General features: G+C 35.6%; 1 pseudogene; it reads left to right on the plus strand.

Moving 5' to 3' along the window:
• Positions 1-2,447: 2,447 nt before the first annotated feature.
• On the plus strand, positions 2,448-6,778 carry LOC129058716 (small ribosomal subunit protein uS2B-like; annotated as a pseudogene).
• The last annotated feature ends 14,888 nt before the right edge of the window (positions 6,779-21,666 follow it).

Raw genomic sequence — 21,666 nt, forward strand, 5'->3', positions numbered from 1 at the left:
TTACATATTCGTCTGCAGCAAGGAGATAAAATGAAGTGACAAGGCCCCTTTAGATTGAAGAGAATTCATCATAGTCATTTCATCCTGAGAGAAGTCTTCTGTGGCAGCTAGCCAGAACTTCCCAGATGACGTCTCAGACTTGCCTGAGTATAAATCCTTGGGTGGAAGATTAGAGATGGAAAAGTTATTGTCAATAGTTTCTTTAAGGTATAGGGCCTCTCTGCATGGCTGTTGTTCTTCTCTTTGCCAGTTTTCATGATTTGCTGCAAAGATTATCATTTATTTCATTTTATCTGGTCTTTATCAAATGTCCCCTAATCATTTGGGACACTGGGTTGTTGTCTAAAGTCTATCTTTAGAAACTGCTGTTCTTGATGAGACTTGGTAGACTTCTACACAACTTTCTGTGAAAGAAAATTGTTTTTGATAATAGTGTTATATTAAATTATTCTTCAGCCGTCACTATAGTTTAACAACACATAGTTCATATTAACATAGGCTTTCTTTTCACTCATTGATTTATTAGGAGAAAATAATTTTCTAACTCACTATTATAATATTCATTATAACTATAATTGCTATTATAATTATTATTATATTTGGTAATCTCGGAGCATCCCCAACCTGCCACACACACCCACGCACACATATATACACATAAAGAAGTCTGAGGCTAGATATTTCAGCCTTTATTGAGCTGAAAAATCATATTGCTGTTCAACAAGATTTTTTTCAATTGAAATCAAAAGTAAGAATTTACTTCCTATGATCACTAAATAATTAAAAGCATAGGTCAAATATTAGCATGTATATAAGATAATATGTTTAAGAAAAGAAACAGTTCTAATACTTTGAGTGCTAGGACTATTGCTTCCTGTAAATATTCAAAAATATTGACTAGAGTTTTTAAACCCTCCTTCTGCAGTAATGATCAGTCCTGGAGCTAATTTAATTTGGGCACGTGCATGAAAGACATCATGAGGAGATAGAAAATAACCACAGATTCTAGTCTTGTCTCTGCTGCTGTACTTGGAGAATCTTAGTTTTCTCATCTCTAAAAGGGGAATAATGACATATGCCCAAACAAACTTATGGATTTTTTTTTTTTTTTTTTTTGAGACGGAGTCTTGCTCTGTCACCCAGGCTGGAGTGCAGTGGCGTGATCTCAGCTCACTGCAAGCTCTGCCTCCCGGGTTCATGCCATTCTCCTGCCTCAGCCTCCCTAGTTGCTCGTACTACAGGTGCCGGCCATGATGCCTGGCTAATTTTTTGTATTTTTAGTAGAGACAGGGTTTCACTGTGTTAGCCAGGATTGTCTCGATCTCCTGACCTCGTGATCTGCCTCCCAAAGTGCAGGGATTACAGACGTGAGATGGGGTTTTTTTGAGAATAAACTGAGTGTCACGGTGAAAAGGAGATGTCAATAGCAAAGGTCTTTGCAAATGTGAAATTTTTTGATGCCGTGAAATAATTGGTTGATGGTATGTTAATGTCTTCCTAAATGCCATTGAACCTGGAACCTAGCCAAGGGAATAAGAATTAATCAGAAGAGTGATCTTCAAAATATATCTTACTACAGAAAAAGCAGAAGATATTAGGACAGATCTTAAAGTTTAGGGTAGGTAGAAATGTAATTTCTCCTTCTGAAGTCATTAATAACCTGATTGTAACTTCGACTATCAGAAAGTATGATATTCCCCAACTCCTATTAAAAAAAATGTGATCACGCAGTAGAGAAATTTACTATGGGAAAGCTCCTTAACAATCACATGGTATTATCATTTAAAAGTGGAAGGGATAGAATGATGGGAGAGAGGCTTAATGGCAGGGTGGAGGTGGGGAGACAGGGATGGAGAGAATATAACCAGCTCACAACCATCTTCTCTCTGAACTTTTCTGGACTTCATTTTCTCTAGTATATAGTGAAAGTTTAATCCTTTTGTTTCCCTGTGATCCCAGAACTCTTTGAACAAACTTACTATTAGAACTTCAGATGGTGTATTACATTTATCTGTTAAATTGTCTTTCTCGTCAGACTATAGATGTCTTGAAGGCGAGGATCATTCCTTAATTGTGTAGTAGCCCAGACTGCTGCCTTGCACAAGACCTGGCATGTAGTAGATTTATACTGAGTGATATGTGAAAGGATAAATGGGCACAAAATAGATCAAAGTAAAGCCACTGGAAGAGACGGGATTTGGTAAGGTTTTAATCAAGTATTTCACTTCTTAAATACTAAGGAAGTATTCTCAGAATTCAGCACAATACAAATTTTATATTAAATTTTAATTTAAAAATTTATGTTTGTAGACATGTCTGTAGACATGATTGAAATATTCTCTCAGGAGACTCCTGGAAAACATGATTAATTTCCCTTTCCTTTCCTTTCCTTCCTTTCTTTCTTTTTCTTTTCCTTTTTTTTTTTTTTTTTTTTTGACGTTGTCTTACTCTGCACCCAGGTTGAAGGGCAGTGGCACAATCTTGGCTCACTGCAGCCTTCGCCTCCCAGGCTCAAGGGATCCTCCCACCTCAGCCTCCAGAGTAGCTGGGACCACAGGTGCCTGCCACTACGCCCGGCTAATTGTTTGTGTTTTTGGTAAAGATGGGTTTTTCACATGTTGCCCAGTCTGGTCCAAATTCCTGAGCTCAAGCAATCCACCTGCCTCTGCCTCCTAAAGTGCTAGGATTACAGGCGTGAGCCACCATGCCCAGCAAGGATAATTACTTTCTAATGCCTGAGTTCCTAAGTTTAAGTTTATGCGTTCTTAAAAATAGACCTAAAACAACTATGATATTCTGCTTCAGAAGATAATAGTAGCTTTCCTTGCTACCCAGAGAGGGGCCCATACTGCATTGTTCTGGATTCCCATTGTAATTAAAGGGAAACTTTCACAATGTCCAGAGTCTTTAACGTCCTGCAAATGAAGAAGAATGTCCTCAAATTCCTTGCAGCAGAAACCCACTTAGATGGCACCAACCTGACTTTCAAATGCAACAGTACATTTCCAAAAAGAAAAGTGATGGCATCTACACCATAAATCTGAAGAAGACCTAGGAGAAGCTTCTGCTGGCAGCTTGTGCCATTGTTGCCATTAACAACAGATATCAGTGTCATGTCCTCAGGGAATACTGGCCAGTGGGCTGTGGCGAAGTTTGCTGCCGCCACTGGAGCCACTCCTGTTGCTGATGGCTCTGTTCCTGGAACCTTTACTATCCAAATCCAGGCAGTCTTCTGGGAGCCATGTCTTCTGGTGGCTACTGATCCCAGAGCTGACCACCAACCCCTCACAGAGGCATGTTATGTTAACATACCTACCATTGCTCTGTGTAGCACAGATTCTCCTCTGCACTGTGTGGACATTGCCATCCAAGCAACAACAAGGGAACTCATTGAGTCGGTCTGATATGGTGGGTGCTGGCCTGGAAGTTCTGTGCATGTGTGGCACCATCTCCTGTGAACACCCATGGAAGGTCATGTCTGATTTCTACTTCTGTAAAGACCCTAAAAGGGAATGGAAGTCTGCTTCTGAGAAAGCTGTAACCAAGGAGGAATTTCAGGATGAAAGGACTGCTCCAGCTCCTGAGTTTACTGCTCCTCAACCTGAGGTTGCAGTCTGGTTTGAAGGCATGCAGATGCCTTCTGTGCCTATTCAGCAGTTCCCTACCGAAGACCATAACACAGCCTACCATGGAAAACTGGTCTGCAGCTGCCACTGCTTAGGCCACTGAATGGGTAGAAACAACCACTGAGTGTCTTAAGCCATTTTTTACAGACTTTTAAACAAGATGGAAATAAGGTCAGTTCCTAAAACAAAACAAAACAATAATTGTTTTTGAAAAAGGAATGTATTTTTAGGTGGGAATGGGATGGGGGAGTAAGTGTTATGAAAGTCAGAAGCATATGCCTGGCATATAAACCTAAAAGCATAGGAATCTTTGTCATAACATACAGGATATTGCAATTATTTTGTTAAAAAACCCAGAAAGTTAAGAAAATTGAACATATTCTAAATTACAATGTCATTAACTTCTTTTTTTCTTAAGATATCTTAAAGAAGGTGTGGAACTCGCAAACACTTTCTGGTAGTTTTGAGCAGACATAACTATTAGCCTATTATAACTATTATTATAAATATATTTATAATTATGTAACTATAACCTACTATAACTATTATATGTAAATGGGTCATCTCGTTCCTAATACTGAGCATCAAAAATGTGTGTATGTAATCCTTGAATGCGCTTAAAGGAAATATCAGGAGGAATGCCACATCAGCCAGGTTGTATGGATTTGACTTTCTATGGAAAGTTTTGGCGTGGTAAATCTTACTTTGTGCATTACCTTACCCGCTATGTGATATAAATTCTTTGCCTACTAATCACAGACCTCAAGATCTGGGAAAATGGAGCTCCCTAGAACAGGCTATATATTTTTTATTGCCATCTCGAATCAAACTGATGCCGTTTTTCATGAGAGGACTAATAAAAGTCACATTCTGTATTGAAACATCCGTGTATTTTATGGACCCATCTGATATACCGTTAATAAGGTTTTAAAACAATCTATAATAGATTTTGCAAGAACCTCAGATCTGCCAGCACTCTCATTAACAGTCCAATTTTAAGCACTACTTTAGGCATGATTATCTACAAAATGTTAGTGGGGCTGTTTAATATTAAAAGACTAGTAGCTGAAGAAAAAGGAAGCTCAATTACTCAAAAATCCAGTTAGATTACTATTTCGAGTAATTTAACAAACAAAATTGCATTTTGTTCTGTTTTCAAAGTATTGGCTTGTATTCATTTCCTCAAATATGAAGTTCATTGAAAATGCCAGTGTTTCTAAGTGATTCTGTATGAGAGGAGTTGACAAAAATAAAAATACCCCTTGGCTTGTTAAAACACAAATGTTTTACGAATGACACTTTGCTCAATAGTGTTTCCTCAAATGACTATATTCTACAAAATAAAAAAGCTAGAGCCTCTGGTCTACGTAATGTTCACAGAAAAGACAATGAGCAAAATCATCACCTGTGATTTTCTTAGATATGTAATTGTCTTTTTTCCATTGGCTTCTTTATCAGGGAGGATATCCTTTGTTCCTCAGACCTGTTTACAAAGGTATTTACTTACCTAGACTTTCATGCCTTAATAAAAAATGTTAACAAATTTAAACATAAGGTAATAATCAAAAAGAATAAAATAGTTACTTATGTACAGATGAAAAATTGTCTACACTATATTAACCCTTGCGTGTATGCGTGTGTTAGAACTGGTATTTTAAGATACCTGGATAAATTCATAGGAAGTTATTAACAGTATTATAACCTCTGGGTCTGGGAAAATTTGAGAGGGTCATTAAAAGGGAGAGACTTTTTTTATTTTCAGTTGTTTCTTCTCTGCACTGTTTATACTTTTTTCTTACCTTGAACATGGAATACATTCATAATAAAAACAAAATATTTTCAAAATGGCACTATGGTGCTTTCTCAAATTTTAACATTATTTTACATCCAGTAAAAATATTCAAAGAGAAAAATTTGATAAAACATAAACTTGTTAAATTTAAAACAAGCAAGAATGTTTTATTATTAGCTATGATGAAAGAAAACCAGGCTATGGTAATTAGACCACTAGCATTCATAGTAAATTTTTAAAAAATATACACAAAAAGACTTCACATACTTGCTATTAGTCATCCTTCTCTACTAAACATATTAGTGGAATACTAGTTAATATTCATTCTTTGTTATATAGCTTAAACATCTAACACCAGAATGGCATTAAATTTGGCAACATTCTTAGTTTTTAGTATATAATTTAAGTCATGAAAGCCATTTTGGATCGAATATTAGGACTTGGAATTACAGAACTGAAATTAACATTAATAATATATTCTTGTTCATTTTTATTATACCAAATCATATGTCTAACTCCTAAATGTATTTGTTCATTATGATTTCTCTAAATTTAAGTTTCCAAAGACCATTAGGCCAGAGGTAGGTTAAAGTAAGAAACATATCATATTTGAAATTATCTCTCTCTCTCCTTCCATTCACTGTCCTCTTTTTTTATCCCTAATGATTATCTAATCCTTCATGAGACAAGGGGGTCAAAATGAGATAAAATAACATCCTGGGCTCCTGGGTACAATTCAATAAGGGACAGGTTTCCCTGTAGTCTTCTTGGAAGAATTACTTACTTACTCAGACAGCAATGAGCTACCTGGCCTCCTCACCAAGTAAAGTAATAATTACAGGACCTGTTTTTTGACTTTGATATATCTGTTTCCTTTTTTGGATATTACTCCCAGGCTGTTAATTGCAACTGTTATATTTCAAGCACTGGCTTATATGGTATCTCTATATGCCAAGTAGGACCTGGACTTTTCAAATTATGCTTTATGCATGGCTCACTCCTGCTTGTTACAGTGAAGATATCCTCTATGATTAAGCCTACAATGTCTTTTTTAAAAAATTGTTGCTCAGTTCATGCTAATTATAGTTTGCTATTTTAAATATAATGGAGTCAAAACATTTCTTTTCAGACTAATGAGGCATCAGACAATTTGGGGATTTATCTCCATATATAGGTTGTTGTTCTTTTTCTAAAGCCAGAGAAAAGTAATTTAGAATCATTTAGGAGGATCTATCACCTGATTTATAATTTGGAACCACTTATTCCCGAGCATTGTTATTATTATTTCTTTTTAAGTAACTGAGGACATAACCCAACTTTTCTAGGCATACCCTGACTTAATGTGAGCTTTCTTTTTTTAATGAGGTCAATTTATTAAGGGTGTTACTAAGTATATATATATATTTTTTAATAACATTTTTATATAAATAAATTTATAAATAAAACATTGTTGATTAATGTTTCTCAAACTTTGGTTCAAGAAATATTCTTATTTTCTTTCTGGAAAGTAAATAATATGAAATATAATAATAATAAAATAATTTTAGAGATTTCATGGCATAAAATCCTGCTTTTTACAGTGAGGTTGGTGAGATGACAGGTTAAGCCTGCCTAGGTAGCTGCTTGGAGTTTCTTGGCCTGGCTAAAAATTGAAGTCTGTTCTTATCTTCACTAAGGTTTGGAGAACTAGTTGGCAATTCCCTACTACAGTCAAATATTGCTGGAGAAAATTCTGGGTCTCATGGCTGGGTGGAACTTGAAGGACAGTTGCAATGATTCAAGTAGTATCCCTGTATACTTTTGCATAGGTGCACTTAGGTCAGGTAAGTACCAGGATCACCGAATAGAATAATTGTAATGATATAGGAGTTAAGAAGAAATGATTTAGGCAGATAGTGAGGGTAAGGAAGTCCTCAGTAGGGTTTTTCTTTTAATAAAAAGCAGCCTCCAAATCATTTCTTTTATAACAAAAAGCAGTGTGTAAAATAAACCTGCAGACATAGACAAGCAAGCTTCTAGCTTGCTTGAATGCTGGTAGCTGTGCCAATAGGAAAGGCTAACTGCGACTAGGCATGTCCAACATGGCGGCTCCATTGTCCCCTTTCCTTGTCAACCATATGCGCAGTAAGGAGCAGGCAACATGGCAGATGGCCAAGTAGATATTTTATTTGCATAATAAAAGATTAGGGTAGGGTGACCAGCTTCCTTGCATGCTATGTAAACATCAAACCTGGTCCAACCAATCTTTGGGCCCTATGTAAATCTGACACTGCCTCCTCAAGCCTGTCTATAAAATCCTGTGCACTCTTCCTTAGGGCTGGAGGCCCCATTCAGGTGCCCTTCTGTCTCCCAGGAGAGAAAGCTATTCTCCTTTCTTTTTCTTTTGACTATTAAACCTCCACTCCTAAACCCATTTCTCATGTGTCCGTGTCCTTGATTCCCTTGGAGTGAGACAACAAACCTTGGGAATTTACCATAGACAAGGACACTGCTCCACTTACACTGATTGCCTAAACTAGGACACTTTGGAGAATAAAGGGAGGAGAAGGGAGGTGCTTAAATAATTAAAATTTTATAGTTATAAATATTGTAACATAAAAAATTATTACATTCCATGAAACAAATATTTGTGATTTATCACTTAGGATAAATGAAAACATCAGTGCAGCAAGGACATTCATACCATTCTGTCTGCCCTGTAGCAGGACTTCTCAGCTTCCCACAAATGAGGGTATAATTTCCTAATTATCCACTGTCCCTGTCAACTAATGGCAAAAGGACTATTGGAGCTAATCTTCTCTAGATTTCCTGAGGACAAATTGACCATAGCTAATATATGGGTGATATCTCTACTTTGTGGAACTGTTGGGAAGGTTACATTGAATGGGAAAATGTATGGAAGATGCCTACTCTTCTGACACTCCTAGTGCCCCAACGTTTGCTTCCTTCTTCCTTCCATTTCTTCCTTTCTTTATTTTATTTTATTTATTTATTTATTTATTTTTTTTTTTGAGACGGAGTTTCGCTCTTGTTGCCCTGGGCTGGAGTGAAATGGTGTGATCTCCATTGACTGCAACCTCCACCTCCATGGTTCAAACAATTCTCCTGCCTCAGCCTCCCGAGTAGCTGGGATTACAGGCATGCACCACCACGCCTGGCTAATTTTGTATTTTTAGTAGACACAGGGTTTCTCCATGTTGGTCAGGCTGGTCTCGAACTCCCAACCTCAGGTGATCTGCCTACCTTAGCCTCCCAAAGTGCTGGGATTACAGACGTGAGCAATCACGCCTGGCCTGCTTCCTTTCATTTCCTTTTCCATCACTCACTGCACACTCACATAAAATCTACACAAGACTCAATCTTATTTTTATTATAGTTAGGGGTTCACAGGTTTGTCTTATTAGACTCAACATTCCTTGAGTATAGCGTCCTTTCCATACATCTGTATACTACCTAAGGTCCAACACATTGCTGGCTCATAGAAAATAAATATTGGCTCATTGAATGTTTCTGATTCTGCCCAAGGAAGAGTCTGCTTTCCAGCCCATCAGAGGAGGGCAAGTCTCACTGGGCTTGTTCAGCTTGATGGCAGTAAAGGCTCATGACTTTCTTTGTTCATAGTGCAAAGGCTACTTTCCCATCTATAATTTGATTTCTTGAATAGATCTACTCACCAGGAACATGATTCACTGTGAAAAAAGAACAGTCCAAGGTTTTTTACCCACTAATATATCCATAAATAGGAATTCAGTTGAACCTATGTGGGTTTGGTTCATCAGACCCTTTATGTGAACCAAATATTATTCAAACCTCTGACTCCACCATACTGATTCAAAACATGAAGCAAAAAGATCAGGGCCAGTGTATCTGAGCCCAAGCCATGCACTTAAGTCAGCCTGCACATTATGACTAGACACGTATACATTCTTTCACAAGTTGAAATAACGATGCCATGATGTATCTTTACTTTTCAAGGAGATAATTCGTTTTTGCTGAATTTTACTTTTTTTATGTTTTTCAGTCATTTTTCTCCCCATGTTTTTATAGTAATGTAAATAAATTGTTAAATAACACTTCATTATTGACATAATCTACCATGTAAGGCAAGAGGTATTATTCCTGCTTCTACTTCTGAGGAAAAGAGGACTCAGAAAGATTAAAATTTTCTTATGATCAATAACTTATGGCACCAGAGTTTGTTTTTTACTCCAAATCTAGTACTCTTTCTACAATGACACCTACCCCATAAACATCTTGTGCAATTATATTTATAATCTCTCCAATGAAGAATTTACATTGAAAATGTGTTAGCTTATATACCAGAAATGCTTTTAAAAAATGTATAATAAAAATGTGATAAGAATTGTGTGGGAGATGATTCAATTGCCCTTGCTTTATATAATTGTTGTCTATATTTTTATGTGCATGACCTAGATCCTAGGTTTGTTGGATATTTTTAATTGTATGTTACAAACTGACTTCAACTCTGTTTACAATTTTTTAGACTGTTTGATTGGTTTATTGGCTATGGCTGATGTTTGCAGATACTCTGAATCGGGAATCATTGAAAGGTTTTATTAGCAGTTTATTTTAACAGCGCAAGCTGTTCATCAGAAAAAATAGCACAAATGCATATGAATGTTGGTCTCCAGACAGCAAAGTGTGTCCTTCCACCCAGCTTCCTAAAAGACCTACTAGGAAACTTGGTGCCACCCACACCCATTTCTTAGGGGCTCTGATTTAGTGTTGCAATTTTTTTCTCTAAACAGATGTGGGTGAAAGCTAGCCAGTGAAAGAATTAAGGGAACCATTATATCTAGAACAGTGGATTAGAAAATATTAATATTAATCAAAGGAAAATAGAAATAGCAATCAATTTTTCATTATTGATTTAAAAAATTTTTTCCTGCTCCTTGGAATCTGTGTATAGAGAACCCTGACTTATCCTCTTAGAGTAATATGGACTTCCTTTTTTGATGGTTTTTTGTTGTTGTTGTTGTTGCTTCTTCACTTTCTCTTTTCTTCATATTTTTTTCTTTCCTCTGTAAAATATTGTTAAAACCATGGGTCAAAATCTACATTGTTAAATGTGTCTTTTTTCCTTAAAATCCTTTTTACACTTATAAAAGAATATATATTTCTTATATAATTCTTAGAAAATAGATATTTTGGGGAATTATTATAATGTGAGTTCCCATATTAAACTCTTTTATTCTGTCCAGAGATATGTTAGTGGTAAATAAAATATATTTTTAAAATTAGGTTTAAAAAGCCAAACTAAACAAATTAAGATTAAAAAAAGACCTTCATGTTACAAAAAAGCAACAGAATCGCTGAGTTGTAAGTGGATGTGGACGGACATAGCTAAAATCTCAGATATTTTAGGCTCCATTTCTGGAAAGAGTCAAGGTATAAAAACTCCTAACAGAGACTTAAAGAACCCCACATATGGTAGATATGTTAGTTTGCTAGGGTTGCCAAAATAAAGGCTTAAACAACCGAAAGTTATTGTTTCATCATTCTGGTGGATAGAAGTCTGAGATCAAAGTTCCAGAAGGGCCATGCTCCTTCTGAAGGTGCTATGGAAGGATCTGTTCCAGGCCTCTTCCCTAGCTTCTGGTGTTGTGCTGGCAATCTGTGCTGAATGTTGGCTTGCAGAACCATCACCCCAATCTCTGCCTTCATTATTATGTGGCATTCTCCCTGTGTGAGTGTCTTTCTCTTCACATGGTGTTCTTTTTCGAAGGACACCAGACGTATTAGATTAGGAACTCATTTTGCTTCCATATGACCTAATCCTAACTAATTACATCTGCAGTGACACTTTTTCCAAATAAGGTCACCTTCTGGGATACTAGAGGTTAGAACTTCAATGTATAAGTTTGTGGGGGACACAGTTCAACCCAAAACGTCAGGGTACCAGGGCAGAACTCACTGCAGGGAATTAGGGGCTAGGAAAGGAGGCTGACTTAAGCTGCTTGTTCTAATTTGCATACATTGGATGGCGAGAAGGACTCAGAACCAGGCCAAAGCACCCGATTGTTCCAAGACAGTCTGTGTTAGTTCCATTTTCTGGAATGCATGGCCCTCATGCAATACCTCTCCTAGAGAGTCCAGATGCAGGCAGCTGCAAAACTGATAGAAGGGAGGAATGAGTTCAGAGAGAGGGCAGAAGAAAAAAAAAATGCTTTTATGCAAATTGAAGTTGCCAGCTAAAATTCTAAGGCACATAGAAAACAATCAATGCCAGCCGGGCGTGGTGGTTCACGCCTGTAATCCCAGCACTTTGGGAGGCCGAGGTGGGTGGATCACCTGAGTTCAGGAGTTCGACACCAGCCTGACCAACATGGTGAAACCCTGTCTCTATTACAAATACAAAAATTAGCTGGGTGTGGTTGTGGTACCTGTAATCCCAGCTACTCAGGAGGCTGAGGCAGGAGAATCGCTTGAACCCGGAAGGTGGAGGTTGCAGTGAGCTGAATCATGCCATTGCACTCCAGCCTGGGCAACAAAAGCGAAACTCCGTCCCCCCCCAAAAAAACAAAAAACAAACAAACAAAAACAATCAATGCCAAGAAAAAAAGCTTAAAAAAGAAACCCTCAACATTAGAAGATGAATTTAGTTTCATCAACAAGTGAATAATAGTAATAAATGGCTTGTAATTAACTATGGTCAAAATCATCAAAAAGACAGAAAAAGGAATACTAAAAAATTAATGAAACGAAAACTGGCAACTGTGAATCAAAAATGAGGAGGCATCAAATAAAAGTGTCAAAATTGTGCGTATAGGTATTAATATAACTTAAGAAAGAATTAGCAAAAGATAATGCTGAGGATTTCATTTATAGCACACAGCCAAATTACATAGAGATAAAAAATATGGAAGAAGAGTTAAGCTACACAGATGATTTATTGAGGGGTTACAGTACATGGGTATTAGGAGTCTCAGAAACAGGAGAAATGGCAAAGAAGGAATGTTTGGAGAGAGGACAGCTAAAAAATGTTATTTTTTTCAGAATTGGAGAAAGATATGTACTTTCAGATTAGAAGTGAAGATTAACTGTTGTAGAGGTAATTAAAGTCATACCACCTCTAGTGAAACCTCAAAACATCAGGAATAAAGAAAAAATTCTAAAATCAGCAAGGCTGAAAAGACAGAATGCCTAAAATGCCATACTTTTTTTTTTTATGGTAGAATCTAGAAAACAAATGGAGCAATATATTTAAAGTGGTGAAGAATACACAGTAGATGCTCATCATTTGTGAGTTCTGTACCAGGAGACTGCAAAAAATCCAACCCCTTAAGAACAATGGTTAAAATGCCATCCAGGAATTAAAGTATGCTTCCATTTTATGTAAATTTTTGTTCACTGAAACAGAAAGTGATTTTTAAAAATATTAGGTACTTTATTTAATGGCACATTTTAAATCTTTCTATTCCTAATTGATCATAATATTTTTGTTTTAATTTCCATAGTTTATTGGGGGAACAGGTAGTGTTTGGTGACATGAGTAAGTTCTTTAGTGGTGATGTTTGAGATTTTGGTGCACCCATCACCCGAGCAGTATACACTGCACCATATTTGTAGTCTTTTATCCCTCACCCTTTCCCACCCTTTCCCCCTGAGTCCCCAAAGTCCATTGTCATTCTTATGCTTCTGCATCCTCATAACTTAGCTCCCACTTATGAGTGAGAACATACAATGTTTGGTTTACCATTCCTGAGTTACTTCACTTAGAATAATAGTCTCCAATCTCATCCAAGTCTCTCCAGATGCCATTAATTCATTCCTTTTTATGGCCGAGTAGTATTTCATCCTATGTATATATACCAGAGTTTCTTTATCCACTCATTGATTGATGGGCATTTGGGTTGGTTCCACGTTTTTGCAATTGCAAATTGTGCTGCTATAAATATGTGTGTGCAAGTATCTTTTTCATGTAATGAATTCTTTGATTTTTTTAAAGCCTAAAGCACCATTAATAAAATTTAAACTTAGAAGAGATATTCACAAATCCAATGAAAGCATATTCTTTGTGTACTTGAATAGGGCATCACATCTTTAGCAAGGAACAAACAAAAGAATAATCTATCACATGGACACTATACTAGTTTGCTTCTGCTGTCTAATATTTAGGTAATTTTGATTTAGTTTTTTTTCTTGTATTGTCCTATGTTTTAGTAAAGAACCCATCTGTAATAAATATTTCATTTTTTTTATTGGCCTAGGGCAGGCCTCACCTTGCTTGGGTATTAATTGTTTAGAGATTTTTATGTACTTGAAGTTTCAGAGAAGTTTTGTTAAGGAAAGGCATTTTCTGTATTCCTTTTGTACCGTATATGCCTTTGTTGGAATGTCTCTGTATTTAGCATTAAGATTTCTATAAAATGGCCAGGTGTGGTGGCTTAGGCCTGTAATCTGGATCTCTTGAGGTAAGGAGGTCAAGACTAGCCTGGCCAACATGGAGAAACCCTGTCTCTACTAAAAAATATGAAAAAAATAAAATAAAATAAATTAGCCAGGCGTGGTGGTAGATGCCTGTAATCCCAGCTACTTGGGAGGCTGAGGCAGGAGAATCACTTGAACCCGGGAGGTGGAGGTTGTGGTAAGCTGAGATCGTGCCACTGCACTCCAGCCTGGGCAACAGAGCGAGACTCAGTCTCAAAAAAAAAAAAAAAAAAAAATTCAAAACCCAGCAAGAGAGCATTTGTTTAACTGCTAACAAGAAGCAGCTGTTTTCCATGGGAGATCAATCATTATTTTCTGTACTTTTTTTTCCAATAACCTTATTTTCAACGTATGTCATGTCCTGCTGAGGACATGTTCAGGAGGCTTGTCATGTAACAGAACTGGACACAGCTTGAGTTTTGAAACAGCAGACCTTCAACTGAAAAAAGGAGTCCAATATTTCCTTCTTTAATGATTCTGCTATTATAATAATAATGGCTTTTACAGAGACAGGCAAAGTGTAGATGGAGTTCTGGTTCCTGCATGGAAATTTGTGTGTGATAAGTGGGGATATAGAACAGACAAGAGGATTTTTAAGTTGACTATTTTACTTCAAGCTCTTTTTTGTTGTTGCTTTTATCTTCTCCTCAGGATAATACTTTCACCTTTATCAACTCATCTTAGATGCCCAGTGGTCTCCACCGTATCAAAAAGCAGAATAGGAAGAATAGGTTATTGCTGATTTAATTCTTAGTATTACTAAAAGTAAACTCTCTCAGAATTTTATTTAATTTTTATCAGTTCGTCTTTGGTAAAGAAATTTCAAATATTTTGAATTAGGAGAGAGAGTATGAAAGGATCCTCCTAAAACACCTTAATAATAATGAAAATAATATTAGAAGCTAACATTTATTGGCTTCTCACTATGTGTTAGGCTCTTTGCTATCAATTTTTTAAATCCTCAAACCAATCTTATGGGTTAGGCACTATTACTGAAGTCCATTTTATACAGATAATAAAAGCTTAATAAGGTTAAGTAACCAGCAGCCTTAGCATCACATAAAAGAATGTTACAAATGCAAAATCTCAGCCCCCACTCTTGACCTAAAAAAAACAGAAACTTAGAATGTGAAACCCAACAAACTTTTTGTTTTAATTAACCAATTGGTTTTAGTAAACCCTCCAGGTAAATTGGATACCATTAATTTTGAGAACCACTTTCAAGCCTTTCTAGTGGAACTTCTCACCAGTCTTTTTTCCTTTGTGCTAGAGGGCAGGGGCTGTGTTATATTTGTTTCTGTGTTTCAGTGCCTAAAAATGTGTCATACATGAAAAATGTTCAGTAAATGTGCACTGCATAGTCATGGATGAATCTATAATGAACCATCCTGTGTAGCTGTATTTGGGGATGATCTGATTATTCACATGCCCATTTTAACCAGGTCTGTTTTCTCCTCTCTTGGGTAGAAAGGTCTTTAATACCTTTCCAGCAAACATTAGTCTTCTGAGACACCAGGACCAATGTGCAATCATGGGATTTTTATTTGTGAATTAGAGCATTCTCTTTAAGACCTCAATCCCTCAGCAGTGCAGCTGATGTATTGTGCTTTCTTTTTTTTTTTTTTTTTTTTTTTTGGACAAGATGGGAGTAGGGAATGGAGGATAAAAGGGAGGGTTTCTACTATGTTCTAAGGCATTCAAGAGAGTCACAAATAAGAGTAGCTAAGCAGATGAGTCTTGAACACCTAAAAAAAAATAAGTATCAAATTTTGAAATACTAATTTAAATCTGTGAACCTACATTATAAGGCAGGTCATAATTAATAAAACAATGTATGCAGATAGTTATTAACAATGTTGAGTGTGTTATTGTATCAAGAGCATTAGAATACAAATCAGCAGGCCAGGGCTCCAGACTCTTTCTGACCATTACTTGCCATGTGCTGATGGATGAACATCTAAGCTCTCTGGACCTGTTTCTTCATCTGTGAAATGGAGGAAATAGCCCTGCCTACCTCATAAGTTTATTTATTCATTTATTGTCAGTCACAGTGATGAAGCTTCATTTCACAAGATTATGAGCCTCATAAGTTTGTTAAGACAAACAAAAAACACAATGTACGAGTATTTCTACTATAATATGAGCTCCTAGAAAACCTCACAGCCCTAAAAATCATTAATGAAAATAAGGGCACAATACTAAAAACAAATGCAACTTTATAACCTGAGCTCTATCTAAAATGACCATACTCATAACAATACTATTGCAATTTCAAAGACAAATGAAATCCTAATTAATCAATTCTGCAGTAAATATAGAACTTTGCCTTAAGAAAAAAAGGAGAGAGAGAGAGAGAGAGAGAAGGAAAGAAAGAGAGAGAGAAGTTGGCTTGATAAAAGGGGGTAAGGAAGGATTGAGGCTTTTGAGCTATGAAGGCAGGTCAAAGTATACAAAGTGCAATGGGTATGTGCTTCCAAGAGCATGGATTTGGTTAACCCAAGTTAAGAGGAAGAATATGGAGTAAGGGAGGCATTGTATGTAGTCCTAAAGTTGTGTAGTGTACATTTAGCTGCTGGCACTTGGTTGGGCAAAACACTAACATGCTAAAAAAATTTAGATCTGAACCAATGCATTAAATTACCCTAATTCCCTCATTTACCAATATCTTATCTGCTAATTCTCCTTCCAGCAGCACTTGTTTAAAAAACAGGCTGCATTTGAAAGTGTTGTAAAGCGTGGCACAAAAGTAGGCTAGTATTATTAACATTACTTTATCCAGGCTTATAAAGAAAGGCCCAATATAACCAAAGTCATTAGTGTAATCAAGTCCTCTATGAATTTTTCATTAAATCTTTTACAATATGCAAATGGTATTTGCCGAGTGACTTCAGGAATATTAGTCAAATGAACTATTTGTGGTCTGTCAATTCTATTCTGAGTGATTGGGATGTATCTTTGGATGCAATCAGTCAATGTCCCTGTGTTTATGAAAATTCTACAGCGATGCCAAGACAATCTTAGCATCTCCAGGAATTAGTCATTTAGAATAACTAAGCCTTCTAGAATTTTGTTTCTGCACAAAATTATTTTAATTTGGAATCTTTTCTAACTTAAAATTACGGCAAGTAGAATAGTATATCGCAGTAGTAATGCATTTCTTCTTACCATGGCCCTAGGAGTCTGGAAAGTATAAACGGGATTTCCCACCCATTTCTTCATCTAATCTACTCTCCTCACCTACATTTAGGCACGCCTTCCCTGGATTTTGAATCCATTTGCCTCACAAAGTGGTTGCGATGCTGCAGGTTTTGAAAGCCTAAACAACTTGAAGGGAATTTTACTAGATTAAGTGGGGAAAGAATTTGGGAAAATATAAAAAGTGTTAGACTTTTGTGTGAAGACTAGAAAAAAAATACACCAAAATGTTAACATAGAGTTCTCTCCCAATAGTGGCTTTTTGGGATATTTAATTTTCTTTTGAAAAATTATTTCCTGTTGTCTCCATCTTGTAACAATAGTAATACGTTACCTTTATAATCATAATAATATTTTAAAATGTTTATGCCTGAGGTAAGCTTGAGAACAGGGTAGGGACCTATTTCCTTAGATTAAGAAGATTGTTTAAGCCCTAGTTTTAAAATTCTGAGATCCATCTGTCTGTCTATCTATCCATCCATCTATCTATCTATCTATCTATCTATCTATCTATCTATCTATCTATAATATCTACCTATCATCATTTGTTTAGAGGAGAAGAGAGTACTGTGTCACCCTTTACAGGGATATTAATGCTGATAGACAATGATATATATACATTAAGTGAATTTGAGGTTTTTCATTATGGATTGGACAAGATTATTCACACCTCTCTCTCTTTTTGAAAACAAAAATGCACGTGTATAGGGTCTGCTTAATAGTAAAAAATAGTAGTTAATGGCCTCCAGATAATAAAGTAATTTCTTTAGATTTCATCCTGGTATTCAATCTGTAATCTGGGTCTTTGTCACTTCCCTATTCTTTCATTGAACTCATTCACTGATATTTTTGAAAATATTAAGTAGATTTTAGAATCAGTAAGTGTTACCGACAATATCAGAAAAAAATAATCTTAGTGAGCTAGAATCACCCAAGAATTTATCAGCCGAAGTCACCTTTGTCTTTCATCTTATGAAGAGGTGTGAATAGGGGAGGTGGAAAGTAAATTAACCCTTTTTGCTGTCCCTTAATATTTCAGGAGATGAGTATATATAAAAAAGACTTATTATCTCTATCCCTTAGGGAGATTGTCTGGGTTTTTAATACAGTATTCTAAGAGGTTTGGATACGATGCTAATGAGCATACTGGACGATGCTAATGAGCATACTGGACTGTATTCACTGTATTAAAAACTCATTTGCTTCTTCCTTTCTATGTTTAGAAATGTTTTTAAGACCAGTTGCTAGATTATTCATTTTCACCTCATTAATGTAAAAAAGAAAGTATGTTTATGGTCTTGAACTTTGTGAGTTTGGTGTGAGGAAATAAACAGTAGCTTTTAAATATGTATGTTGCTCTTAATCAAAAGAAAATCTTTCATAGGTTGATAATAGATTCAGCACATTACTTTTGAGATGACATTTTGATAATGTATGATTTAAATGGGAAATATATGTATTAAATTTCTGTGAAAATATTCGTGAGAATATTAGAGATACATTTGGATATGAGGATATTTAAAAGTAATAGAAAGTATTTTTCTGTGCTCAAAATATATTTCTGAACAATTAAATTTGAAAATCTCTACTATAAAAATCTCTAATGTATTTTTATTAAAGGAAAGAAAATGATACTAAATGTCAAAATTTATACTCAATATATTTTAAAATAAATCTTTTATATCTTTATCCTGTAATTTCTGTACTTATACTTAATGTATTATACCAAATGTTATTACTGTTGCTTAAAGAAACTTTTGAGAGAATCTTGAAGGTATTTTGTTCAGAGTTTATTAGAATTTCAGTTAAAGTTTTCTTTTATACTGAGTGAAATATATGAAACAATTATTAAGCATTTGTAGCAAATCAAAATAAAGATGATTCTAACAAAAAATAGAGCATTTTTCACCTTGTAATGTAAATTAAAAATTAGATGAAATTGAGCAAGAGTATCTTTTCTTTATACAACTTTCCACTTGGTTAAAATATTACACCTTCAGTTAAAAGTGCATACAGAGTTTATGAATTTTTGAATTTCTTCTTTAAGAAAAAGCTTGTTGATCATCAGAGAAATGCTAATCAAAACTATGAGATATCATCTCACCTCAGTGAAAATAGCTGTTATTCAAAAGACTGGCAATAACAAATGTTGGTATAGATGTGGAGAAAAGAGAACTCTTATACACTGTTGTTTGAGAATGTGAATTAGTAAAACCACTTTGGAAGACAGTGTGGAGGTGCCTCAGAAAACTAGAAATTAGCTACCATATGATCCAGCAATCCCTCTACTGGGTGTATATCCAAAAAAATGAGACATCAGTATATCGAAGAGATATTTGCACTCTCACGTTTGTGGCAGCACTGTTCACAATAGCCCAAATCTGGAAACAATGTAAGTGTCCTTCAACAGATGAATGAATAAAGAAAATGTGGCACATGCACACAATGGAGTACTATTCAGCCATAAAAAAGAATGAAATCCTGTCATTTGCAACAACATGGATGGAACTGGAGGTCATTACATTAAGTGAAATAAGCCATGCACAGAAAGACAAACATCACATGTTTTCACTTATTTTGGGGATCTAAAAATCAAAACAATTGAACTCATGGACATAGAGAATAGAAAGATGGTTACCAGAGGCTGAGAAGGGTAGTGGGGGTTGTGAGAGAGGTAGAGATGGTTTATGGGTGCAAAAAAAATAGAGTAAAAAAGATTTGATATTTGATAGTATAACATGGTAAGTATAGTTAATATTAATGTAGTTGTATGTTTTAAAATAACTAAAAGAGTAAATTGGATTGTTTGTATCATAAAGGATAAATCCTTGAGGGGATGTATACCCCATTCTCTATGATGTGATTATTATGCATCGCATGCCTGTATCAAAGCATCTCATGTACCCTATAAATATATACATATTTACTATGTACCCACAAAAATTAAAAATTAAAAAAAAAATAAGAAAAGGTTTGTCTCAGGGAAATTTCAGTAAATTACATTTGAAGTTTGTTGATGATGGGGGCTAAGTATTAACGTTTTGTGTCTTCCACATAACCTCACAGAGTCATATTACTAGTAAATATCTGTTTTTTATTGATTCAGTTAACCAGAAATTTATCTGCCATTATTATTTTTAAGAAAACACATTAAAGCTCTGCCTTTTAAAAACTATCTTTTCTTGATGTTGTTTTATGTAACTAAATAATTTGTCACTCTTTTGCTGTGTTTTATCTTTTTCAGTTACAATGCCTGTGGGATTTTGTCCAGGTTTCTGAGTGCAGGCTTCCACTTTAATTATCTTTCCACTTATTTTCAATTACTCATAATTTTACTTGCACTTAATAAACATCTTTTCTTTACCACAGTTTTATCTCTTTATTAAACATTTTTTTGCTTTAACCTCAGGAGAGCCTCAGAGAAGAAATTCAATAGTTTCCACCAATAGACTCATTCTTAGAAATTAATAATAAAATGTCATTTTACAGAAACCAGTTACATGTTCAGAAATACATTATATATTCCCATAAAACTGAAAGCCAAATTATTTCCAACATTAACATTTTACTATTTTTTTTGAAAATTCTTTATTGTGAATTATTTTGTTTCATATTTGGTTTTAAGCCCGATTTTTAAATGAATTGTCACAAGGTGAGTTCCTGGGAAGCACACTCTGAGATGCAGATAAATGAGCCAGCATTTTATAGGGAGTGCCCTTAGGCTCAACAACAGTGGGTGGAAAGGCAGGGAAACAGGAATGGACAGGAGAAAATGGAGGGTGATGCAGTCACACAAAAGCTTCAGCCCATCTTAGGGGAAGTTCTGAAGCTGGGATAGCCCTTCACAGTAGTCCTTACATAGGACCAGGGATTGGGTTTTTATACTCCACATGAACCAGTCACTGGATTTGTGCTGTCCCAGAAAGGGAACATGTCCTTGGATAAGGGAGCTATCTTCAGCAAAAGCACCCCAAGGAGGGGTGACAGCTAAAGGCTGTAGACTGGCGGCACTCCTGGCACGCGGGGTGGAAGCCTTCGTTACTGAAAGGAGATCCGAGTGGTAGATCTGATAGCATCCACTACACTAGCCTATCATGTGAAGAGGTTGACACATTTACTGAGTGCAAATTGAGCTGTTTTGAGCTGAGGGACACTCATAACTTGGCACATGTAATTCAGCAGTTGCTGCTTGCTTTGCCTACCTGCTTGAATACCTGACATTTTAGTTTTCTTTGCATATTTCGAAAACCAACAAGTGATGTGCTTTGTTTTCTGATATTTTCTGTTACAAATAAATATGAAGACTTCATAGATTTAAATGACAATGGGTCTGTTATATTGCTGTCTGTGTGTAGTTTTTCTTAAAATATTAGGGTAGATTTCAATATGGTTTCTCTGATGACCTTGTTTAATTTGAATGGACACTTTTAATTAGCGCCTGCAAAATTTCTAAATGTGCCATATGGTTTGCATAAAGATTTAGAATAAAAGTAAGGATAATTATTGTCTGTGGAATAGCTAAAAGAATGTTCAACTAGCCAACTATCAAATGTGATTCAGATGTTAAAAAAAAAAAAACTGAAGCAACAGTAATCAGTTTGG

The sequence above is a fragment of the Pongo abelii genome, chromosome 2 (assembly GCF_028885655.2).
Source record: "Pongo abelii isolate AG06213 chromosome 2, NHGRI_mPonAbe1-v2.0_pri, whole genome shotgun sequence".
Taxonomy (NCBI): domain Eukaryota; kingdom Metazoa; phylum Chordata; class Mammalia; order Primates; family Hominidae; genus Pongo; species Pongo abelii.